Below are 9,666 nucleotides of genomic sequence, written 5' to 3' on the forward strand. Positions count from 1 at the left end.
GGGAGGGAGAGAGGATGAGTGGGGGGGGAGCATTCGCACGCGAAAAAGAGAGCAGGGGAATGGTGAGGCAGGCAAATTAATATGATCTACTGCGCACCGCGAGCTCCTCGAGCCGCGCGAGTAGGAAGCGGCGTGGCGCCGCGCGGCGCAGTATTAGTGGCGGTGGCACAAGGACGCGCCGCGCGGGTATCTTTCACTGTCAGGTTTGAGCCGCGGGGGCCCCCATCGCGAGCCGGGCGAACTCCGTCAGCAGGAGCTTCCCTCACGCTGCCAAAGGCGAGAATTCGCTTTGAAGTTATTTGACGCGCACTTGAAACGGCCTAAGAGTGTTCGGCAACTGCAGACGACCGAGAGAAACACGCAGGGTAATTTTACGAGTTTGTTGCCAATGCGGTGTATGAGCGCATTTTAGACAACACATACATTAAAACCAAGATATATGGACAGGCGCAGGCGCGGTATCCCCCCACCCTTTTTTCAAAAAAAAATAATCAGTGAGCCGCCTGAATGGTAGGCAATTTTTGCCACAAAACCCCTGTAAGTAGGCAACCCACGGTGCACCGCCCCGCTGTCCGCCGAACCTTATACCGCGCCTGCCTTTGTATGTTTAGAAAAATAGTATCATTTCATAAAGTATACACTTAGACGATGGGCTCAGGGCTCAGAACGATGCTCCTGCTCATGCAACAATGAAGTTGCACCTCAGGTTCAGGTGTCGAGCTAATACTTGTCGGCGTAGTCGACTAGTTGAGTAGAGACGCCTTGAATTTAACTGTGCACACGTTGCCCAGCAGTCGCTTAATTGGAAATAATTACGGATTCTAGTGCATGCCCCATACAAGTGTGTGAGCGAGTAGATTTGCAAGTTCAAGTCTTGCGTGGTTCTCCCTTCTCACATGCACACTCGCACTTGTTTTATACTACTAAAGGGGCTACTACAATGTTATAGCTTTTTTAAATCGCAAGTACTCTGTTGTAGGTCATTGTGCCCTTTCGTTACGACCGAGTCCAGCTTGAATAAATAAGCCCATAGTGGGTAGGCAATTTGTGCTGAAAGTAGGCAACAAGCATGGTCGGCATGGTCGGGCTCCTCCCCAATGTGGCGCGGTCTGCTGAATCGGCGCCTGCTGCTACAACTGCGCTGATTCTATACGGACTGAAGATGCGTCGATGCAAATCCTTGGCAGCAACAAAACGGGTCGAGCAGTCACTCGCAAGGATCCCACGACACTATGTATTCACTGCCCTTGGCCGCGCGCGCAGCGAGCAGCCGCCGCGTGCCGCGTGCGTAGTACAACAGGCCGGTATTTGTTTATACCGTCGTCCCTCGCCGATTCCCCTCCCTAGCAGCGCACTCCTCTATCCCGAGGGAAATTAGCAAATGAATCTTCGTTGCGCCGCCGCCGCCGCCGCCGCCGCTCCCACCCGCACACGCGCCTGGTCACTGCACCTGCATGATGTGATGATGCGCACCGAGATATTCAGTTCCGGCCGTGGGAAATATCATCTAGTCGCACATACGTACGTACGGCTGGCAGACTGGCGGGGCGGGGCTCAGCCGGGCAAGGCGCATTCCCCGGGCCAGAGAGGCCTACGGCTCGCCTGGCCGCTACATAAAGTACGGCCCGTATGCCCAGATTCGACAGTGTATGGATGAAGGCTGGTGGGATGGAGCGCGGCGGCGCTCACACGCCGCCGCCACCGCCGCCGAGCAGCGAAATGCCGTCAAGTATCATCCCTAACGGGGCGACAATTAAAGCAGTAAATGCAGTGGAGGTCGCTCGCGCGGCTCACCAGCTCCCGCTCTCCTGCGCTATCCGCAGCGCTCTCCGCGCAGAATTTTAAAGATTTCTGGAGAGAGATCATGTGGAGACGAATAAAAAAAAAAAGGTCGTTTCGTAGCAGCGGCAGGCTTGGCAAGCGAGGCAGGCGTCGCCAGTCATGAAGAAAAGAGAAATATGTGAAAGGTCGGTACTAAATACCAACCGATACCACCCAGCGGCCTAATAAGGTTTCAATTAAGAGGTGTGATCGTATCGGCAATGCAACAGTTTAATCGACTTCCACATAGAGCTGGAGGAGGTTATGCATTTGTCGGCATTTGTGTTGTGCATGATATCCCCGGATTTTCGTGCATAACTGTATTATACATCATACCGTACAATAATCGACAGCCTGGCATATTTAAATCAGACTATGGATAAAATATACACGTCAAACGTTTTATGTATAACTAAAATTAGTTTTGAGAGTTATGTTTCATATCTGGAAAAGTAGCGTGAAAATTTTCCGAGCTTAAAGTCTCGCGCTCTCTTTTTATTCCGGTTCCTGCAGCCGTTTCTTTCGTTACTTCAGCCCCACGTCTGCCGGCCGGCCGGCCCGAGGACCTGGGAGGCTGTGCCAAGGCAACACGAAGGCGACGCCAAGGCAGCAGCGAGAAGAGCCAAGGCAACGCTCTGCGCGGCCAAGACCGAGACCTTGACTGCGGGGGTCGTCCAACCTATCAAACGTGCAGCTTGCACTCCGCCTGCGTGCCACGCCGCGCCGCGGCAGCGCCCGGCCGGACTTGTTTGCAACCATCACCACCACGGCGAGGCCCGACCGGTTGCCGGAGCCTGGCCGGCGAGCGCAGCAGCCTGACCAGCCGACCAGCCGCCCGGCCGCCCGGCCCGGCTAGAGAGGGTAAAACAGAGAGACCTCAACGCACTGCGCTACGAGAGAGCAGGACCTCAGGAAGCAATTATAGGGTGCCTCAGAGCGGAAGTTGGTTTTAGACGCACACAATTCGTCAGCAGCGGCAGCGTTGGCGGCGGCCTTTGGCGGTGACATTGGGACGGGGTGGCGGAAGGGTTTACAACGGCACTTAATAATCAGCGAAAAAGGTTTCGCACACGAGAGACGCTGCAGTGAAAAACAAATCACAGCGATGTTCTGTAGAAGGGCCCAAAGAAGGTTGGTGCATGAAAAATTTGGACGAGACTTATAAAAATAATTATTCTCATAAAATTAGCAAGGTGCTAACTACAACGCTGTTCTCGAGTTTTGCAAAAAGGACAAGGAGGGTCCAAACGATTCTTACTCCAGATAATCAATGATAAGATTGTAAACCACAACATTTAAATATGAGTAACTCGTCGTTACACTTCTGAATGTGCACCGATAGAGCGGGGGCTAAGGACCCTGGTCTTGGGGCTCGATGGGTTCACTTACAACACTCTGTTTTGCATCAGTCGCGGAGCCTGTAGCGCTGCACCGCGCTGCAGCCCGGCCCAGCCCAGCCCGAGCCTGCACACATGCTAGGCGCGGCGCGCCTGGGCGTGGCAGGACAAGTCGAGATGCGCTGCCTCGGGGTCGTTGGCATCAGGTGTGTGGCGCCGTCCGCTCCGCCTCTAGCCAGGCTCCGGCACGGACAAAGAGAGGTCCAGAGAGCCGACAAAGTTTTTGGCATGCGAAGTCCGAGAAAGGGAGTTTGGGGCGTGGGGGAGCATGGCCAAAGTAGCCGCAGCAGTTTTCATTTGCGAGTTAATTGTGCGCGATGAATGTAGGAGTCGAGTGGTATGGAGAGCGGTGTGGTAGAGCGGAGCCTCTTTCGCATCGGCCGGTCGGGCCGAACCGGACCGCCGAGCCCAGCGGTGGAACTTCCCCGCGAGCGGGTCACTCGATGAGACTTTGTGAGATGAATTTGGCGCGAGTCCCGCCCGGCCCCGCGCGAGTGTGCGGTGTATGGCCTCCGTGTCCAAACATGATGCCGACCGCAGGGCTGCCGCACGCTGCCGCAGGCCCGCGATAGAGCCAGCCCCGGTGACCGCCGCCATGCTCTCGCTATACTGCAGGATGCGGAACCACAAAAACGTGACCGAGGTCACGGACGGGGAGTGTCCGCCGAACCACAATAAACACTCGCCGGAATCTCGGTAGCCTCTTCCCTTGGTGGGGGGATGGGCTGGGCATGTGTAGTGGTGCAGGCCACGACTGCTCGGATGGCTGTCTAAATGTAAGCCACCATTCGTTTCGTAGATTGGTTTGACCATCGTTATAATTTATAACATATCGAACAACTCTTTTGGAGCTGCTGCAAGTAACGAACTGTCATTAGTGTGTGACATTCCAACAACAGAACTGAACAAAAGTCAGTCACAGACAAAAAAAAGCCTGGCATTCATGTCACACTTTTTCAAAGAAAAGTGAAGCTTGTGGTGGACAAATAAAAAGTTTATAAAAAAAAATGCGCAGTTTTAGATTGGCAGAGGAAAATCAGACAACGAGACTCCATTTGGGCGCGTCCCGTTATTCCTGTTCACTATAAACGTTAAACTGTGCGCTGAGCTTCCTACAATGTAACATTGCAACATTGCAAATTTCTGGTTTGCATCCTAGAGGGCAATAACTGAAATTAAGTGTACACATGATTCCCGTTCATTTTCATTGATTCCCGTCGTGATTCTCATTGACTCCAGTTGATTTTCGTCGTGATTCTCATTTGCTCATTTGTTCCCACCATTATTCCCGGACCGGTGTACACGTAATTTATTTAATTAGTATTTAGTTATTGCCCCCTCGTTTGGATCTATAGGGCCTGTATTCGTGGGATATTTTTTTTTCAAACTTTATTTGGTAACCCTGCACGTCCCGAGCAAGTAGGCAACCCGCCCACACGCATGCTCGTTCAGAGTTGGTGATTGGGCCCAGTCATTTTCTTTTGTTTTGTTATACTTTTCCGGATTCACGTAAGCGGCAAGGCACCATGGCGAGAGATGGTAGGCAAGCCCGCCCGCACACCTGAATCCAGTACATAGTACAACCAAAAAACTAGGAGCCGATCACCGATGCAGTATAACTACAAAAAAAATCTAAATCAAGAATCTATCTTGAAAGCAGATGATACCAATTTAATACTATAGTATACCTGTGTTTTAGTATTTCTATAGTTTGATTTTTATTTGTGGTGGTTTTTCATCATTTTTTAAATGTTTCACTCGTTTATCGTCTTTGACAGGCATTATTATAAAGGGGAGGGAGGGGGTAGCGTACCGGGTGGCGGTGGCAGTCGCGGCTGTGGGACCCTAGTATTGTTGAGCAGGGGCCTGCCGCGACCGACGCGACACTCGGGCGCTCGGGCACTCACTCACTCACTCACTCGGCCCCCCAGCGCCAAATAAATTGTTTTCTGGTCTGCGCTTGTGGTTCTCTGTACTTATCGAGAGTAAAAGCTAGCTGACACCTTAAAGTTACTTATATTCTTTATGTTCAGTCAAAATGTTGGTAAGGTATCATCTGCTAAAAAGTAAGCGGCCGGATATCGTGAGTAGGTGGTGGTGCACTATGGCTAAAAGTGTTTTCTTAAAGATGCGGAAGAGGGGATACCAGTAAAAGGAGTCCTCTTTTCCTTCCACAAGAGACAAAAAATTGGGTGTTTAATACAAGAATGCGAAAAGCAAGTCGTACCTTACTCGTAGCGTTTTAGCACATGTTTTTCCCCCTTTTGTTTTTGTTTCTTGGGGAGGGGAATAAGGGATCGAAATTTCGCATGCCCCACCAAAGCAGGTCGCAAAGGATCATGGCCACACAAATTCAAGCTTTAATGGGCCGAAGAAAAGAAGAAAAGGAGCACTGTTTTTCCATCGATGTGTACACCGATGTCTTGGGTGTACACCAACGTGCAGCGCAGCGCGGGCAGAAGCGGATCGGTATCGCTCCTCATATCGAGTTCCGAAACAGAATCCCCATCTGCGCACGTACGGACGCCGCGCCTGCAGTGACGATTGTCGGAGCACCCACATGCCATTTATTTACCCGGTAAGTCATCGCGAGTAAAGTATCGACGAAAGCCCGCGCGAGTTTCAAAATGCCTTGTGCAGTGCCTCCTGTTTTGTGTAACCCGTGCGTCCCCGTCCCGGCGGGTCCCCTGGTGCAGTCCCCTGGTGCAGTCCCCTGGGCCCCAGGGGGTCAGCCGCCCCGCCCCGCCCCGCCTCACCTCACCGCGCTGCCGGCTCCCCGCGGGCCCGGCCCGGCCGCCCTTGAATTGTGTGCGATGTTGCTGCGAATTGCGTAACTCGAGCTGTGTTCACGGCCAAGGAATGTCAGTGCCCCAGCGGGCCCACGGGCGGGCGGGCGGGCCGCGGGCTTCACCGTATGGGTACCCCGCCCTGCCGCGACCCGCCCCGCCCCACCTCGCCCCGCCACACCACGCATCGCGCTTCAGCGCAGCGCGACTTGTCCACTTTCTTTGCAAGTCGCTGCGATGTTGCCGCACCAGACCCGCAGAGGGCGCAAGGGGGCGCAGGACCAGCAGCAGGACTCGCAGGACGACTTGCAGGACCAGTGTGGAGGAGACGAGGCCCTGGGCACGTAGCCAAGCCAGCCAAGGCGAACTTACAAAAGGTGTCGAGAAAAAAGGGGAATCGTAAAGCCCTGATGCACAGGCATTTCTTGGGCGTCCTACTGGACTCCTCCCCCACATGACTCTTTTGCTCTTTTGTCACACAATTTTTATCTTTTTCAGAAATAAGCTGCTTTGCTTCACATGAATTTGCGCCCTGTCTGTCTGTCTGTCTGTCTGTCTGTCTGTCTGTCTGTCTGTCTGTCTGTCTGTCTGTCCGTCCGTGTGTCTGTCTGTCTGTGCGCTTGTCCCTCGCGGTGTTCGTGAGGCCGAGGTTTGATCGTGTGGCGTTGCGGAGCGTAGCGCACCGGACATGCCGATGGAGCGTCTTCACAGCTTTACCACACGATTTAGCAGGAGATCAAGGTGGGGAGGGGAGGCAGGGCGAGGTGAGCAGAAGGCGAGCGGGGAGAGGGATGGGGGTATGTACTGCAGTGCCGGCGGGCAGCACAGCACAGGTTCACGTCGGATCGTTATCTGCTATGCCATTTCACAATGAACAATCACGACTTGGTCGCGACAAACCAGGACAAAAGTGAAGGTATCGCCCGCGGGGCCATTCAAATCACCTAGCGAGTATACGGCCTATGACCTGATACAGTGGCTCCTATTTTTTATTTTAACGTGAAAAAATCATGTTTTTTCCATAATTTTAATATTGAAACAACATGGAGCTTATGACACCTATCGGCCAGATTTTTGTTAATCCTCTAATCGCGAATGTTTTTCGTGAGCGTGGATGGAAACTTTTTGTTGTTTCCCACCAGCGTCCTTCGCGAAAACTAGGCCCGATGGGTTTGGTCTCCGATGAGGCTAGCCCGTCAGATAACACGACCGGGGAGGAGATGGGTCCCTGAAATGCGATTGCTCCCCTCGGCGCCCCGGCGTCATGTCGGAAATAGGGTTGTCTGTCTGGAGCCCCCTCCGCTCCCCGCAGCCCCCGACCCGGCCGGCACCCTGGCTGGCGCCGCACTCAAGGCCGGGAGGGGGACAGGCGAGGGGCGCAGCCGGGAGGGTAGGCAACTCGGCCGACATCCGGGAGGGAAGAGCCGGGAGCGGGAGGGAGAGCCTGCAGGGAGCCGGGAGGGAAGCCGGCTTGTCGTCCTGGAGCTCTTCGGATTTGGACCGGGCAAGTAGAGTTTCCGAGAGCCGCACATATACACACAGCCCCGAGGAAAGTCAAACAGATGGAGGACAGAGAGAGAGAGCCATTCGGGAAGCGAGCCATTCATTTCCCTTTGTGGGGCCTATCCGGTGAGCCTGGCCGTGACAGCCCCGGGCGGCGACACGCAGAGAAACAGCTCCTGCGCCCCTACGCTCGCTGCTGGCCCCCGTGCGGGGCCATGTGATGTGCCGAGAGCCATAGCCCGGCCCAGCCCAACTCGGCCCGGCCCAACCACTCCGACCCGTCCCGTCCCGTCCGCACTTGTCAGCAGCGAGGAGATTGCATCGATCGCTGTACGGTCTGAAGCCCCCAGAGCCAGGCCGGCCGGGTCGGGTTAGGCTCTGGCCGGGCTTGAGGACCCCCCCCCCCCCCCCCTTCGTCAGCCTCCCTCAGAAGCAGGACGCGCCCAAGTGTCGTCGCCAGCAATCACACAGCACCACACCACACCACAGCACCAGCTGATTCAGCTCGGCGCAGTTAGACACGGCAGCGCACCGCAGCAGAGCATGGAGCACGAGCACCAGGTCAGGGCTACCGCGGCGACGTACGCCCCGCCGCCCCGCCCCGCCCCGCCCCCAGCGACACAGACAACCAGCGTTGTCGATCGCACTCACACAGGGCGCGACGCGCGCACTGCTCTACCACACCACTCACAAACTGTAGAGCAGAAAGCCCCACAGCCTATACGGGACACGGCAAACTGCGTCGCGCCCAACGAGGACGAGCTTGCTGGGCGCTGAGCGTTTTGCTCGGCGCTCGGGTCGCATAGCCCCCAGGGCGCCTCACAGGAGGAGGGGTAGGCAAGCCCGCAACACTCCGGCGCGTTGACAAAGGGAGAAGGCAACATGCCTGCGCTCTCGTCGGCTGGATGATCCGCTCCTGCGCCGCGGGCAGCTCGCTTTCGACGACTTTCAGCAATGAGGAAGACGAGACGCCTACGGGCAGGGGGTCAAGGCTGCCCCGGACGGCCTTCTGTGCGCCGCCGCCGGCCGGCCAGCCGCGCGCCTCCACCAGAGAGACAATCGGACATTATTTGAACATCTTTACAACTAAAACTAGTCAGGAAGAAGAGGACGGTGGCGGCGAGCCTGCAGAAGGTGATGCGCAAGCGGGATGAGAGGAGATATTTTTGTCGAGAAACCGCATATCGAGGTACAGTAGAAGAAGACGTCGCCTCGCCTCCCCCGCGCCGCAGCACGTCAGGAGCCCGGAGATGACTCCTTCCTCCCCAACGCCTACGTCAGTCCGTTTTGCTTCCGGCCTATCGGAGCGCCCGACACGCCGACACGGCCCGGGGCTCGGGGCGCGAGGAGGCGGTTGCGGGACGGTCCCCGTGGTGGAGGGCGGGGTGGCGGCAGCGGGACCGTAGGTAAAGTGGATGCTGCGGGGAGGGGTGGTTCACAGCTCCACACGGCGAGAGAGAATCGATGTGGGCAGGCCGAGAGGGGTGACGCGGGAGGCCGACGGGGGAGGCGGCGCGCGGCGGGGCCCCGGGGCTCCGCGGCGGGGAGGGGCCCCGGATGGGGATCTAGTTTCACCCTACGCATGCGCGACTCGGCCCGGGAGGACGCGCCACCCGTTCAACGGGGAATATGCCAGAGCTGGCAGCAGCGATGGGGCGAGCAGAATAAGGGTGAGGCGTGATGGGGCGGGGTGAGGCGGGGGCGCGAGGGGTGGGTCGGTTCCTGCGGGGTTGGTCTTGGTCGCCCCGCGCCATGCACACAGAGCCCAACCATTGTGCAGCCTCGGCCTCACCGCCGCTGGCCCCTGCCCAGTTTGCCGGCCTCATGATCCCAAGAGGCCCCCCGGGAATATCAACCGCAAACCTGAAAGGCTTTCCCCTCGCCACCTCCCCTCTTTTCTCCTCTCCCCCATAGGAGAGCTGAGGAGGTGAAAGAGAAACAGGGAGGATGGGGGGCGCTTGATGAAAAGCAGCGCGGAGGGAATCTCTTATTCAGAGAGAGCAGGGCGGAAGGACAAATCCAAAGAGCAGGTCCAGAGGGTCCCTAACTCCGGTCGCGACGCGCCGCCCTTGCGCCCACCCCCTTGAGCCCGGGGCCGCGGCTGCGCGCTCGGGGCCCCACCCCCACCCGGCGCAGCCCGGCGCTGACTGGCTGCCCCC

The 9,666-nt window shown here is 56.6% G+C and overlaps 1 protein-coding gene across 1 annotated transcript in view; it reads right to left on the minus strand.

The window, feature by feature from the left end:
- Positions 1–9,666, minus strand: part of LOC113210512 (serine/threonine-protein kinase S6KL) — a 36,305-nt gene that overhangs the window by 15,421 nt on the left and 11,218 nt on the right. The gene's annotated exons all lie outside the window — the stretch shown is intronic.

Source organism: Frankliniella occidentalis, unplaced genomic scaffold (assembly GCF_000697945.3).
Source record: "Frankliniella occidentalis isolate FOCC.00 unplaced genomic scaffold, Focc_3.1 Scaffold82, whole genome shotgun sequence".
In the NCBI taxonomy this organism is placed as follows: domain Eukaryota; kingdom Metazoa; phylum Arthropoda; class Insecta; order Thysanoptera; family Thripidae; genus Frankliniella; species Frankliniella occidentalis.